The sequence below is a fragment of the Eleutherodactylus coqui genome, chromosome 3 (genome assembly GCF_035609145.1).
Source record: "Eleutherodactylus coqui strain aEleCoq1 chromosome 3, aEleCoq1.hap1, whole genome shotgun sequence".
NCBI classification, from domain to species: domain Eukaryota; kingdom Metazoa; phylum Chordata; class Amphibia; order Anura; family Eleutherodactylidae; genus Eleutherodactylus; species Eleutherodactylus coqui.
Window position 1 is genome coordinate 90,262,549 of NC_089839.1, and position 15,058 is coordinate 90,277,606.

Consider the following 15,058-nt stretch of genomic DNA (forward strand, 5'->3'; position numbering starts at 1 on the left):
ATTGTGACATTTGTCATCAAACCCCCAATCACAAGTTGCGGTCCGCGCGACCCACCATAAAACCAATGTTATCTATTTCTCTCTATCTGTTGTTCTGTTTTATATGTGATTAATATGTGAAAATTCCAATAAAAACATATTAAACATAAAAGCCGTTCCATCACAGCTTTTATTATTGTTTATGGTAGGCGCCAATCATCACAACTGATCTTGTGTTATAATGTGTTTGTGCACGGGAGGCGACAGAATACAGCGGGGAGCAGAAAGCTGTAAGAGCATCTGCATGCTTGCCGAGCGGACAGCCACAAGTACAAGGCTGCTCGCATTGAGGTCTATGGACAGCCCTACAGCCGCTATTACATCTCCCTACAACCTTTACGTATTTGTAGTCCACTTAAAGGGGTATTCTGGTTTTAGAAAAGTATTCTGTTACACTTGTATCAAATCCTCGAGGTTCTCAAATCTTACAGCCATTTTCCTTCTTTACCTTCAGTGGATAAAAACCCGTCTTGGTCTGAAAGACCATTTTCATCCAACGATTTGCGCCTTTTTGGAATATTAATGACGATGACAGATGCCGGGTAACGGCAGATACCTGTCGAAAAGTTAATCTGCGGTGTTGGATTTCTGGCAGTTGTCGGGTCATTAAGAAGTTGTTCCTGTTTAATGACAGATTTGCATCTCATTAACAGAAGCCCGGGCTCGGTCTCCGATCATGGAACAGATCCTTCAGTCGCTTTGTTCAAATTGCCATTTAAAATCATGTATCATCATCATCATCATCATCATCACAGACAGCAGCCTTCACAGGCCAACCGTGAACGATCGATCGTTAACAAAGGCCATCTGAAACCCTTAAGCCCCATTTACCCACAAAGAGGATCCATAAAAATACAATCAAAAGATAGGATGATTGACAGTTCGAGCGATCATTTTGGATAAGCTGCTAATGGGTACTAATAGCCATTAGTGGATTATTAGATTCATTTGCATTAACATGAGCATGCCTTTGATGTATGCAGATAACAGCAGGTGGTCTGTTCTCTGAACACAGCCTCTTTGTTCTGTCACAGGACTGCAGCTGAAAACAATGTTATCAGCGCTCCTGTGGAGAACTCGAGATGTGGCCACCATGGACTTCAGGCTCAAATTACATTGCGTATGAGTAGCGTTTATACGCAAAGTTACTAAGCGACACAGCGGGAAGTAAAAAATGAACAAGGAAACTGCGTGTGTGAGATACGCTGTCATGCAGAGTCAAAAATCGCTGCCGTACACCGGGTTACACAGCGGTAAAGCTCTGCAGTATACACACAGCATTTCACAACACGCTCTTCTGCGCCCGGCCTTTAAGTGCTTGCAACAAGTCAAGCACATGCATGATCTGCACAGGACCACGGGAGATTTTATACTCTGGGAGTAAACAGTGAAAACTTCTATTAAATGACTGCAAGCAGAGGTCTTGTAAACAGAGGAATTCATATAGAAATTATATCAGAAGATTGTAACTCTTTATTATACAAGGGATTCCTTTTATTTGCTGAGATTGAAATACCCTTCTAAGCCTTCAGTCACGGATCTTGTATGTCCAGGTCATTCAGACGGAGCTCCCGGACACAACAATAGGCTTTCATTAGTCAAATGGAGACAAAAGGTCTCCATTTAACTAGGTTTCCGTTAGTTTCTGGCCAGATAGAGCCGTGTAGTCGACTAAGTTATTCTGTCCGGCACAAATGTGGGAAACCAACAGAAACCTGCTGAAATGAAAACGTGCAGCTTTGGTCTCAGCTTTAGTAATGGCAGCCTATGGTTTTGTTCAAGGTCGCCAATGAAACCCATTTGAGGATTCAGACAGAACCAAGAGACATAAAGAGATTTAGCTAAGTCTTAAATATACAATGTGAGTCCACAGGATGTGCCTTATCGGTGTGAAAAGAACTGTTCCAGCGAGTTGCTTTATGGATGGACTACAATAAAATGAGGATTGCAAAGTTTTAAAACTTTGTGGGCAGCATAGGATACGTGGAAGGTGGGGAAATACTTTTCTAGAATGTGACTTAGTACTGTCATGTAACATGTGATTTGGGATGAGGGGGCATTCACACACAGCGTATTTTAGTTTGGATCAGCACCAAAATCAGTAGAGCATTTGGTGCACATTTTGGTGCCATTTTTGCCTTCGGACCTGCAGACGATTTCACCCTCTCAATGGAAGATGTGAAGTCTGCTGCGGCTCTATGGTAAACTCAGCATCTAAATCCACACCAATAATCCACATTTGGAAGCAGCTTTTGGTGTATATTTTTCATTGCAGAATATCCACCCCAATTCTGCTAGGTGCGCCCGTACCCTTAGAGAAAGCCTGTTCACGCACCCCGAGCAACTGACAGCCCCCCGTACAGTATATGTATTAGGCCCACAGGAAGGCAGTTCTTTCAGTACCTTTTCCTGCTTGTTCAGTAACACTCTGAAGCCGTCATGTTTATCGGACTCGGAGCCTTTGTGGCTGCTATCCGCTTGCTGCAGCAGAGGATGAAGTTCAGCTTCTTCTTTGAGGATTTTAGCCCTTTCGGCTTTGACAATTCCCACTCCAGGCTCATCCTCTGATTCTGCTTCTGGGTCAGTCTGAGCAGTGATGAATCTGCAAGAACATAATAGGAAATTACAATGTATCATTCTCTACAATGTTTATTATAATGGTTACTATGAAGATGAGTGACGGCTACATGACTGCGACAACCATCACTAGTACTGAGGGATGTAATACAGGGAAACAGGAAATAACCTATAATAAGGATGGAAGATGGATCCCCAAGGCTGTAAACACTGAAACCATTCACTTATGTTTGACCTCCTGTGGCATCACATCATACTGCAGGAGCGATCAAAGCATTGTAGGTTCTTGTTCCCTATGGAGGCTAAAAGAAAAAATGAAAAATAAGATCAATTAAGTTTACTAAATTATGAAAAACAAAGTAATAAAAGTTAAAAAAAACAACAACCTTCAACCATATTTATAATAAAAAAATATATAAATAATAAAAGCAAAAATACATATTTGGTATCGCCATGTCTGTAAAAGTTCAACCTACCAAAGTATCACATTATTAACGCCGCATGGTGAAAGTCGGCAGAAAAAAAATAAAGAACACCAGAAATTCGCATTTTTGTTCACACTGCAATAAAAAGCGATCAAAAAGTCTTATGTATTACAAAATATCAGCAACGTAAACTACAGGACGTCCCGCAAGAAATGAGGCCTCGTACAACTGTGTCAACAGAAAAATAAAAAAAGCTATTGCGCACAGAAGATGGCGGCAGAAAATAATTTATAAAAATTAAATGTCTTTGAAAAAAATACAAGTAGTTCAGCAAAAAAAAACTCTATAAAGTTTGGTATGGTAGTAGTCGTACCGACCTACAGAATAACGTTATGTCATTATTGTACCAGTTTGTAACAGGACGCACTGAAAGATGGCGGAATTTCACTTTTTCAGTGCATTATATGGTAATTTAAATAATACCATTGAAGAATAAAACTTGTCTCGCCCTCACAAGCCCTCATATAGCGACGGCGAGGGATATATAAAGGGGTTACAATGCTTTAAAAGAAAGGAGGAAAAAACAAAAAAATGGAAAAACGAAAAAAAAAAAAAAAAAAAGCTTGGTCTCTAAGGGGATAACCTCCATAAAAGCATCTCCGCCCGCTACACCCAGATCTGCACTGGCGAGGGCGCTGCCCATTGTAACCTATGGAAATACACGCCATGTATCTGGATGATGGACACTTATTGACTGCAGCAGAAAATGACCCTCACAAGGCTTTATTATTCCTCTCATTAGTACAATTTATGGTTTATCCCTCCAGCGGGTTTGTTTCAATGTCCACACAACTGTAAGTTTTCTAAAACTCCAGAAATTTCTGATAAACTATGGGCACCACTGCCAACCCAGACATGAAGTGCCATCCTTGCCCCATCTACTAATAATGTGGCCCTAGAAGAACCAGCCATGAATTTCTCCATTTCTTTGGGCACTAGACCATCACTCAAGGTGCCCACATCACTGTGTATATGGCAGAGAAGAGTACTGGCAAGCAAAGTACTGGCAGCTTCACTGACCTTTGACCTCCACTCGGCCAACTGCCATTTCCTTTCAACTGACGACGGCAGCGGTTGGATCGAAGACTATTGGATTGAGAAAAATGTCGTCCAATGGACATAGAGATGCCGAAAAGCGTAAGAGAGAAGAGGAGTGCGTGAGCGGACTCACGGAGATAAAGAGGAGGAGGAGCGGAGAGGAGGAGGAGCCAAGACCGGGCACCAGCCAGGACCCTCTACCATCAGACCGCGGATTTAACATCAATCGCTTCACCGCCCTTCAGATCTTGGGCAGAGGAAGCTTCAGCGAGGTAAGTTATATGACTGTTATTTTCACTACTTCCATTACCTGTGCAGACTATTGTTCCCTGTTATCAGCCATGTAACCCACAGGAGAGGCTTAGGATACTTCTATATGGGACAACTGGCAGGTAGGGACGGCGTTACCACAATCAGGGGGAATTCTCTGCACATTTCCATATTTCTGGGACTGGTGATGATTGAGCCGTTATAATCACAAGGCTTATTTCTAGATCGCATTCTTATTATAATTCTTGGTGGTTTGTTGCTAGGCAACTGTGGCGCTAAACTTTCCCTGCACTCCGTGACCTCGCTGCTGGACAGCGGGACGTTTCGGTGTCCTTCGGGGGACGGCTCTCTGCACGCCCCTTCATGCCCTGGCATGAGTGCGGGTGTTTATAATGGGATGACGCTGGCGGTAATAAGAGTCAGTAACCCCTGATGGAAAGGATCTACTGTTTTATCAGCAAATACAAGATTTATTACTGTTTATGCTTCATTGTATTATTTATATTATGTGCTTGGAAATAGCGATTATTTATTGTTTGTATATATATGAATTTATAAGCTCTTTATGCTCAATGGACAGCGAACTCTTATAAATGTGGGGACTTTTTTTGGGGGGGGGGCAGATTTATTCATCTATTAATTGATTGACTTATACACATTCATTCTAAAAAAAAAAAAAACAACGGGCGATGCGTCCGAGGAACGTGCAGAGAGAACATGCTGCAAGTTGTTTTTTTTCCAGCATCAAGATGCTGGAAAAAAAGAGAAAAACAGTCATGATATATGATTCCATTCAAAGGAATGGGGTTCTTATTTGTGCGTCTCGCAGAGTACAAATCTTGCGCGCTCTTCTTGGCCGTGTGAAGGCGGCCTAGTGATAAATCCCCTATGTAATAAATGTATATGACTTTCCCCTCTGGCCGCTGTCAGTGATAATTTCCTATCTGCTTTCTTGAGGTGGTCCTGGCATCTTTCCCCGGAAGGAACACCTTTATGGCCATCAAGGTTGTCGACAGAGAAAAGAGCAAGGCGGACGTCATAAGGAGAGAGCGGCGGATACTCCTAAAGGCCCAAGACTGCCCCTTCATCTGCCATCTGTACGCCGCACAGCAGTCAGCAGACCGGGCCTACTTCATCACGGAGTATCTGTCCGGAGGAAGCCTGGCAGCAATGATCAGAATGTGCGGCAGCTTGGACATCAACCATGTGAGGTGAGTAAATGACTAATCAGGAGTCGGGTGTGTGGGGGGGGGGGGGATACTGAGGGCGACATGACAGGTATAGAAGAGTGGAGGACATACAGGCTGCCATAAACAGCACCTCTTCTGGTGGGGACACTATGATGGTGACATGATGTCGGGGGACTGATGTCATGTCATTGATACTACACTCTTCTCTCAGATTCTACACAGCGGAGATTGCTTGCGGCCTCCAGTTCCTGCACCGACGATACATCATCCATCGGTAAGCACAACTTTCCCACATCTCCCCGTTACATTGGTGGAGATAATGTACCCAGCTTTCCCAGAGTTCTGAATTAGGACTGGTTTGGCTGCGGTACATTCCCAAGTCTTCTGTATCACTGAACAGACTAACATTTCTCTTTTTTCTTTGCAGTGACATAAAGCCGGCGAACATCATGCTGGACGGAGATGGACACATCCGCCTGATTGACCTGGGGCTGGCCCAAGACGGCGTTGTCCCGTCTAAGAAGATCAGCGGGGTGACGGGCACATATCGATTCATGGCCCCAGAGGTGCTTCGCAAAAAGGACTACGACGCAGCAGTCGACTGGTGGAGCCTGGGGATTGTCGTATCCTGGATGGCGACAGGACAGTCCCCTTTCTACCACGGCTCCTCCAAGAGAAAGATCATCAAGTCCATCAAAAGAAAGAAGCCAAAATTCCCATCTTGGCTTGATGCGGACGTAAAGCATCTTGTGAAGAGACTGCTGCGAAAGAAGCCTAAGAAGAGGCTGGGTGTCCACAAGAACATCAGAGGTCACCGATTCTTCAACACCGTAAATTGGGAGGAGCTGGAACTGAGAAGGGCAGAGCCGCCATTCAAGCCCTTCAGCAGAGTTCCGAGAAACAGAGACCTGCCATGGCCGGAGGATGGGACACCCCTTCACCCCGTGGACGGATTCTCGTACACTTCACCAAGCTGGACCCGGTAAGATCTTCCTCCTCTAGGGATGATGTTCTTCAGGCAGACCTCTGTGTTCACCATCATTGTTCCTCTAGTGTCAGACAGCACAGGAGGTCATATAGTAACCCTGCTTCATGTCACCATGTCTGGTCCGCAGACTTCTCCCTCCTCGGCTACATTATTATTGCTCCTGTAATTACTATGTCTCTGCTTCTTCTTAGGATGACGAGAAGAATCCGATTGTGAAGGAAGCCACGACCATCTGGTAAGTATCTTCTATATACACCTACACATACCCATCTGTACACCTATATACACCTACACATTCATATCCGTACACCTATATACACCTACATATTCATATCTGTACACCTATATACACCTACATATTCATATCTGTACACCTATATACACCTACACATTCATATCTGTACACCTATATACACCTATACACACAGGACATCTACCATTATATCCATACACTGTAGCAGAACCTCACATACTATAGAAAGATTAATATATAAAGTATCTTTTCTTTAGATCAGATACAAAGCATATCCTGATACAAGCCATCATGTTACATTAGTTCACTGGTTTATATCCACTGCTGGTAAAATTGACAATTCTGTCTTATGTCTTGTAGGCTCAACCCGTGCCAACTATCTGCTTAACCCACGACTCTGCTGCTGTAGAAGACCCCGGCTTACCAACAACATCCTCTCTCCACCAACTGCATCCTGCATTACCATCATGTAACCCTGAACCCCGACATCCTCCAGCTGACATCGGACATCATCCTCTCCTGAAGACCCTCAACGCCCCCAGGAGCAGCCTGTGCTTGATTGGTAACTGGCGAGTTCAGGAACAATAGCCCGAGTGACTATTATCCCTGAACTCCTGGTTACTAGTAAGACCTCGGCACAGGCCACGTAAGTAGCACGCACCACATACATGAAGGTTAGACACTAGTGTAGACACTAACACATACATAGACACAAGTATACACACAGATAGGTGTAGATGTCGGCTTTGATCCAGGGACTTGCTCTGATCGCCATATTTGGGGTCAGGAAGGAATTTTTCCAACTTGAGGACAATTGGCTCATACCTCAAGGAGGTTTTTGCCTTCCTCTGGATCAACTCACAGCCTTAAATAGGGTTAGGTCTTATTTATAAGGAATCAGCCACATAAATAACATAACATAAACAAGCACAATCTTTAGCTGACATCACATACACTAGGGAGGTGAGCGGCTGGCGTTGATCCTGGAATTTATTCTGGTCGCCATATTTGGGGTCAGGAAGGAATTTTCCCCCCTTAAAACAGGATAATTGGCTCTTTCCTGAAGGGGGTTTTCGCCTTCCTCAGGATCAACACAGTCTATAAACAGCTTTAGTCCAATACACTTTATATCTCACACAAACAATAAATGGTAACAGATTTATATACATTTATGGAAACAATAATACATTTTAGAAAGTCAGGTCAGATTTCGGCTTTGATCTTGGGACTTGCTCTGATCGCCATATTTGGGGTCAGGAAGGAATTTTTCCCCTTTATACAAGGATAATTGGCTTTTTCCTATCAAAGGGTTTTCGCCTTCCTCTGGATCAATTCCGCCTCAACATTCCCCATAATAAAATCTACCATTTCCTACAACTAGAAATAAAATGTTCCTTCTCCATAAATCTTTGTGTCGGTGTCTTTATTTCCATTGGATGTCTTATTTAGGCCAAATGCCCAGGGACGGATTATCGCTGCGGAATTCACGGTCAGACACCCACCGCGAATTCCGCAGCAATGTCCGTCCATAGACATGAAGTGTTAAATGATTCTCCCCTGCCCACGAGAGGAAATCAACTGCGATTTTCCGCTCGCAGAGGAGAAGTGCAGCATGTTTTATTCTATGCGAAAAATCTCACGGACGGTTTCCATTGCAGTCAATGAAAGCCGTCTGTCCTGCAATACTTCCGCAGTGACTCAGAATTAAAAGATGCGACATGTCGATTCTTTCACTGTTTCCGCTGCAGCCTCTCTACTCTCTATGGGGAGAGATGGCTGCAGCGGAATGCAGGCGGCGAAGACACTGCAAAAGTGTGAAGATTCATTTTTCCTGCAGAAATCTGGCGATATTTCCGTGTGGTCGCTCCATGAGATTTCAGTCCTTTGTGAACCTAACCTAAGGGGGGCAATAGTGGGTGCAGGAACGGCTTCTAGGATGGCACAACTGCATCAGTAACAGCATCTGATCTTCCAGCTGTGCGTCTACTCATTACTTATAAACTTCTCATTGTAGAGATGGCAGTATGCATATCTGAAATGACCCTTTAACGAAAGCATTTACACAATGCCATATGCAAATAGGAAGATGGAAGGCTTGTCTAAAAAGTCTGACATTGACTTGCAGGAAAACTGCCCTCCAATAGGTGGCGCTGCAGGGGTATTGTTCCATCTTCCCTACTTGCATATTTCCCAGAGGAGCATGGATGGCCTTATAAGTCTCCTTCCTTGCCTTCTAGGTGCTCTCCTTATGGAGAAATGATACTCATCCTGACCCAAAATGCCAAGAAATATCCCAGAGACTTTTTTAAACGCAGTATCACGGATTCATGAGGGTCCCGTGGCGGAATCTGATGCGGAATCTTCCACTTCTAAAAACCGCAGGAGAAATCTGTGGCTGAGCTGCATGTTTCTGCCGCAGGTTTACAAGCAGATTTAGCCATGTCAATGGACATAATCCACGTATCTGTGTGAAGTAGCGTCAGGTCATTTCACGCATGTTAGCAAGGAAAATTCCGCCGATTTTGCTCTTTGATGCGGCTAAATCCGTGTGCGGATCCACGGCAGAGAAACTGTGGATTTCTGCCATGGTTTTAGGGGAGCTGTCTGTGCAGTAAATAAGCGGCAGAAACATGTGACTTGGCCGCAGGTTACTCCTGCAGTTTTTAAAAATGGAAACGTCCGCATCGGATTCCACCATGTGACCCGAAGATAATAGTAGGTGGTTCTGCTCAGGACCCTCAGACCCTCCTCTATTATCCAGACTGGAGAAACTCTACAAATAATGTCTTTCCTCCTGATAATCTGGCACATCTTGTAATTATATCTATTATGCAGCGGGCAGTGAGGGTCCGGTGCGGCCCACCCCCGTGACTCGGACTCAGTGCCACGTCAAACTTTATAGTTAGAGATGAGCGAGTATACTCAGTAAAGGCAATTGCTCGAGCGAGCATTGCCTTTGCAGAGTACCTGCCCGCTCGAGATGAAACGTTCGGGTGCCGGCGCGGGGGAGCGGTGAGTAGCGGCTGTCATCAGGAGGGAACGAGGGGGAGAGAGGGAGAGAGAGATCTCCCCTCCATTTCGCCCCGTTCTCCCCCGCAGCTCCCTGCCCGCCGGCGGGACTCGAACGTTTCATCTCGAGAAGGCAGATACTTGGTAAAGGCAATGCTCGCTCGAGCAATTGCCTTTACCGAGTATACTCGCTCATCTCTATTTATAGTATATTTATTCTGAAAAGATACAGTGTTTCAGTATAAATCACCGAAATAGAGTGACAGTATACTTCTTTTATCTCATTAAGCCCAAATCACCTAAAAATAATCTTAAAACTAAATTTTATTAAATTTGTGTTTAACAGAATGAATGGACAGACTCATAGATGTAGACATAAGGGTAGACCCGGGTCTATGGCTGGCCACCAAAGGGTTACACACCTTACAACCTATTCCCTTATAGCTGTATAGGGCCGGAGAACCTACAAATCCATGGATGATGCATCGGTATAACATTGTAGCTCCGCGGCGCTGTACCAGGGATGCCAGGGAATAGGAAGGCACGTGGTGTATAAATCTAACAGCCTTTTGTTTTGTTGGTCCTCCGAGGGGATTGTCTGTATACTCTGCCTGGATTATTGTAGTATACAGCGCACTATTTGCTGCGGACGCCAACAATAAATGCAGCGCTGACTTATGGATCCATTCTATCCTGTAATAAGCCACGTTCTCAGCTATTTTCTTTGGTGTTTAACCCCATTTCCTTATACCCGCTCCTCTCTTTTATCCTGCGTTATTCCCAGCAGGAGGAATAAAAGAAGGTAAACCCTTGTATGCCAGGGGGAGATTTACACCAATGATGGACATATAGTGGCAGCATAATGACAGGTGCGCTATTTGGCGTTTATACCGCGCACAATGTCATTTCACTAAGACAAATCGCCTCCTCAGTTTCTAATAAATTAATAGAGAGGAAGGGGTTAACATGGAGACAGCAGAACGACAGGCACGCCATTTTAGCGTTTATTCTGCGTGCACTGTCGTTTTTTCTGAAATTATTTGTCTCCTCAGCTTCTGATAAATGAGTAGAGAGGAAGGGGTTAACCACTGGTGTCTGTGCTCAATATCCCAGTAATAGGTTTCCAAAGTTTGGGGTACACAGAGACACCAGAACGACAGGCGCGCCATTTAGTATTTACCAAATACTAGCATTCTCCCCAGCTTCCGATAGAGGAGTGGGGAGGAAAGGGTTAATACCCGATGTAAATGGTCCGTATCAATGGGAGAAACCCTAGCTATCTCTCCCAATGCTGAGGAGCAGCGCTGTCCTAGAGCTTAGTGGGCACCGATGTAGCCGCATGATAGATGGTATCAGGCCGCCGGCTACACTGGGCTAGCTGCAGATAACGTGCCGACTACCTCATCTAGATTTCTGGTCACCGCATCGGCGCAGCTATGCCTTGATTTGAAATAAGCGTTTGGGTAATGAATAAGCCACCTATTCAAGCTGGGGTTTGAATGCAGAAGTCATATGACGCGAATGTTAGCCAGACCAGATGTCTTTAGGTACTATATGTACACCGTCTTCTTTGGGCCACTATATATTAACAATGACCGTCCCTTTAAGGTGATTTCCTCTCACAAGATCCCTGTACAATTATGTAGATCTCCACAGACATGGATTGCACTTATATAGGCAGTCATGAATCTCCCTTAATTGAGGCAAATATAGCCAGCACTTTATGGGGACTGAGAAGGGGTTAATCCCTAGTAGAAGCCAGCTTACTAGTTGTGGCTTCAGAGACTGAAGAGTTAAGGGGCACGGAGACCCCAGTAAGAGCGGAGGCACAATATATAGAACGGCCGAGGGGAGCTGTCCTGTGCTGATCCCCATGTGGAGTAACGGGGCGAACAGACGCCCTCCACAATCAGGGATCTCACGCTATATGGAGAGAAGGGAAGGGGGATGTCCAGTGCTGATCCCCATGTGGAGTAAGAGGGCGGACAGATACCCCACACAATCAGGGATCTCACGCTATCGGGGGAGAAGAGAAGGGGGATGTCCAGTGCTGATCCCCATGTGGAATAACGGGGCGAACAGATGGCCTCCACAATCAGGAATCTTACGATATATGGGGAGACGGGAAGGGGGATGTCCAGTGCTGATCCCCATGTGGAGTAACGGGGCGAACAAACGCCCTCCACAATCAGGGATCTCACACTATATGGGGAGAAGGGAAGGGGGATGTCCAGTGCTGATCCCCATGTGCGACTCTATTTATTTATTAGAAACTGAGCAGACGATTTGTCTTAGTGAAATGACATTGTGTGCGGTATTAATGCCAAATAGCGCGCCTGTCATTATGCTGCCACTATATGTCCATCATTGGTGTAAATCTCCCCCTGGCATACAAGGGTTTACCTTCTTTTATTCCTCCTGCTGGGAATAACGCAGGATAAAAGAGAGGAGCGGGTATAAGGAAATGGGGTTAAAACACCAAAGAAAGTAACTGAGAACGTGGTTTATTACAGGATAGAATGGATCCATAAGTCAGCGCTGCATTTATTGTTGGCGTCCGCAGCAAATAGTGCGCTGTATACTACAATAATCCAGGCAGAGTATACAGACAATCCCCTCGGAGGACCAACAAAACAAAAGGCTCTTAGATTTATACACCAAGTGCCTTCCTATTCCCTGGCATCCCTGGTACAGCGCCACGGAGCTACAATATTATACCGATGCATCATCCATGGATTTGTAGGTTCTCCGTCCCTATACAGCTATAGGTGAATAGGTTGTAAGGTGTGTAACCCTTTGGTGGCCAGCCATAGACCAGGGTCTCCCCTTACAGCTACATCTTGGAGTCTGTCCATTCATTCTGTTAAACAAATATTTAATAAAGGTTAGTTTTTAGATTATTTTTCGGTGATTTGGGCTTAATAAGATAAAAGTAGTATACTGTCGCTGTGAGTTTTAGCGTTTCAGTATAAAACACTCACGGCTGCAGCAGGCTTCCCGGGGTTCACGCTACCTGCGGTTCGGCAAGCATGAACCTGATGACAGGATCCCTTTAAGTCACTTGGATATGTAGTATATAGTATTACAGAGTTCTTCTGACATATCTTTCATGGGCAGACAGAAAGAAAGCAAAAAAGAAAACTGTATGGTATATAGTAAATGAAATCTATACAGTAGGATTTTAAGAAAAGCCTTAAAACATTCATTGGTATAAGCTATATCTACAGATAGGGCCGGGCGATTAATCACATTTGAATTTAATTAAATGGGTTGTCCAGGTAAAAACTATTGATGACCTATCCTCACTATAATTAAATGCTGTGAACCTGTTGCTCAAGATCCCTGGCGATCAGCTGATCATCCGGTCCCCTATAAGTATGGCAGTCCGGACATAGCCATCGGCACAGGAAGTGTTATAGTGGGCTTCACTCCCATCATTCTGAATCCAATGTAGGAGGCAGAAGTTCTGGAAGTGTAACAGGAGGCAGCACTCCCAGTGATTTCAATAGGAGAGAAGACGACTTTGGTACTTCCTATCGTGACCCTGATGAAAAAGTCAGTGCAACGGTCCTGGCGATCAGTGATCCTAAGTGGCAGGGCTGAAGCGGATTAACTATTGATCTGTCCTAAGAAAAGGTCACCAATAGTTTTCGCCTGGAAAGCCCCTTTAATTCACCATTTTGGTGAAGCACAATTCTGATTCTAATTGGAATCGTGAAGTCAGGCAGGACAGGCTACAAGGGGTGGAACCACTAGGGGTGGAATGGTGTGCTTTACGCTGTTGTGGCGCTAAGCAATGCAGAGATGAAACATAGCGTTGGTTCGCTGAGACTCAGCCAATCAGTGTTGGCCTGTTATTCTGCATTGCCCCCTGCCTGCATCTGTATTTACAGTTTTGTGGATTACGTAGTAACTGGCCAGCGCTGCCATAATCTGTATATGCAGTTTTGAGGATTATGTAGTAACTGGCCAGCGCTGCCATAATCTGTATATGCAGTTTTGAGGATTATGTAGTAACTGGCCAGCACTGCCATAATCTGTATATGCAGTTTTGTGGATTACGTAGTAACTGGCCAGCACTGCCATAATCTGTATATGCAGTTTTGAGGATTATGTAGTAAATGGCCAGCACTGCCATAATCTGTATATGCAGTTTTGTGGATTACGTAGTAACTGGCCAGCACTGCCATAATCTGTATATGCAGTTTTGAGGATTATGTAGGAACTGGCCAGCACTGCCATAATCTGTATATGCAGTTTTGTGGATTACGTAGTAACTGGCCAGCACTGCCATAATCTGTATATGCAGTTTTGAGGATTATGTAGTAAATGGCCAGCACTGCCATAATCTGTATATGCAGTTTTGTGGATTACGTAGTAACTGGCCAGCACTGCCATAATCTGTATATGCAGTTTTGAGGATTACGTAGTAACTGGCCAGCACTGCCATAATCTGTATGTGCAGATTGTATGGATTATATGCAGTAGGAAGCGGACAGCACATCTATAATCTGAGAACACAAAATAGCATGAACGCAAGAAAATTACATATTACGGCATTTACTGTATTTCACACTTACCCCCTTCGCTTTGTGCATCCTCAGAACTAGGATAATCACCCGATGCCTTTGTGGTCTCACTTTTCTTTCTTTAAAGACTTCGGTGCTGCAGACTAACCTTCTTCCCATCATTCTTGCCTCTGAGCTCATCCTTAATCTGTTCTTCTAGTTTCGGAAGGACCATAACAGCACCTTGGTTGTCCTGAACTTGGTTAGCTGTACCAAATGACCAAGTCTCGGGCCAGTGGAGAATGTAGCCATGTTTGCCATATCTTCTCCAGCACAAGGCAATGCTAACTCCTGCAGCTCCTGTAAGGAATCCCAAAAGCAAATGTCTGTTCTCGGATGGGACAATATTACTGATGTCAGCAGAACAAGTGCTGAACCAACACTGCTGAGACCTTCTGTGATGACCGATCAGCAAGCAGGGAATTACAGAAGTTCAATACGGAAAAGGCTACATTCTTCCTCGGCTAGATTTATGGTACAGATGTCTCTGACAGCATTCTGCTAGTGAAGGCGGCCATCAAGAAAGTGATGGTTGCAGAATGACCACGAGTCCAGCTTCTAGGAAACATCTCACTTTTTAGAAGCTCCAAAGTCCCCTCTGAAGGTCCATGATATCTGTCCGCCTGCCAAATGGAAAGAGT

General features: G+C 44.6%; 1 pseudogene; it reads right to left on the reverse strand.

Annotated features, from left to right (window-relative positions):
• Positions 1-14,835, reverse strand: part of LOC136620151 (regulator of microtubule dynamics protein 2-like) — an 83,804-nt pseudogene extending 68,969 nt beyond the window's left edge.
• Between the last annotated feature and the right edge of the window lie 223 nt (positions 14,836-15,058).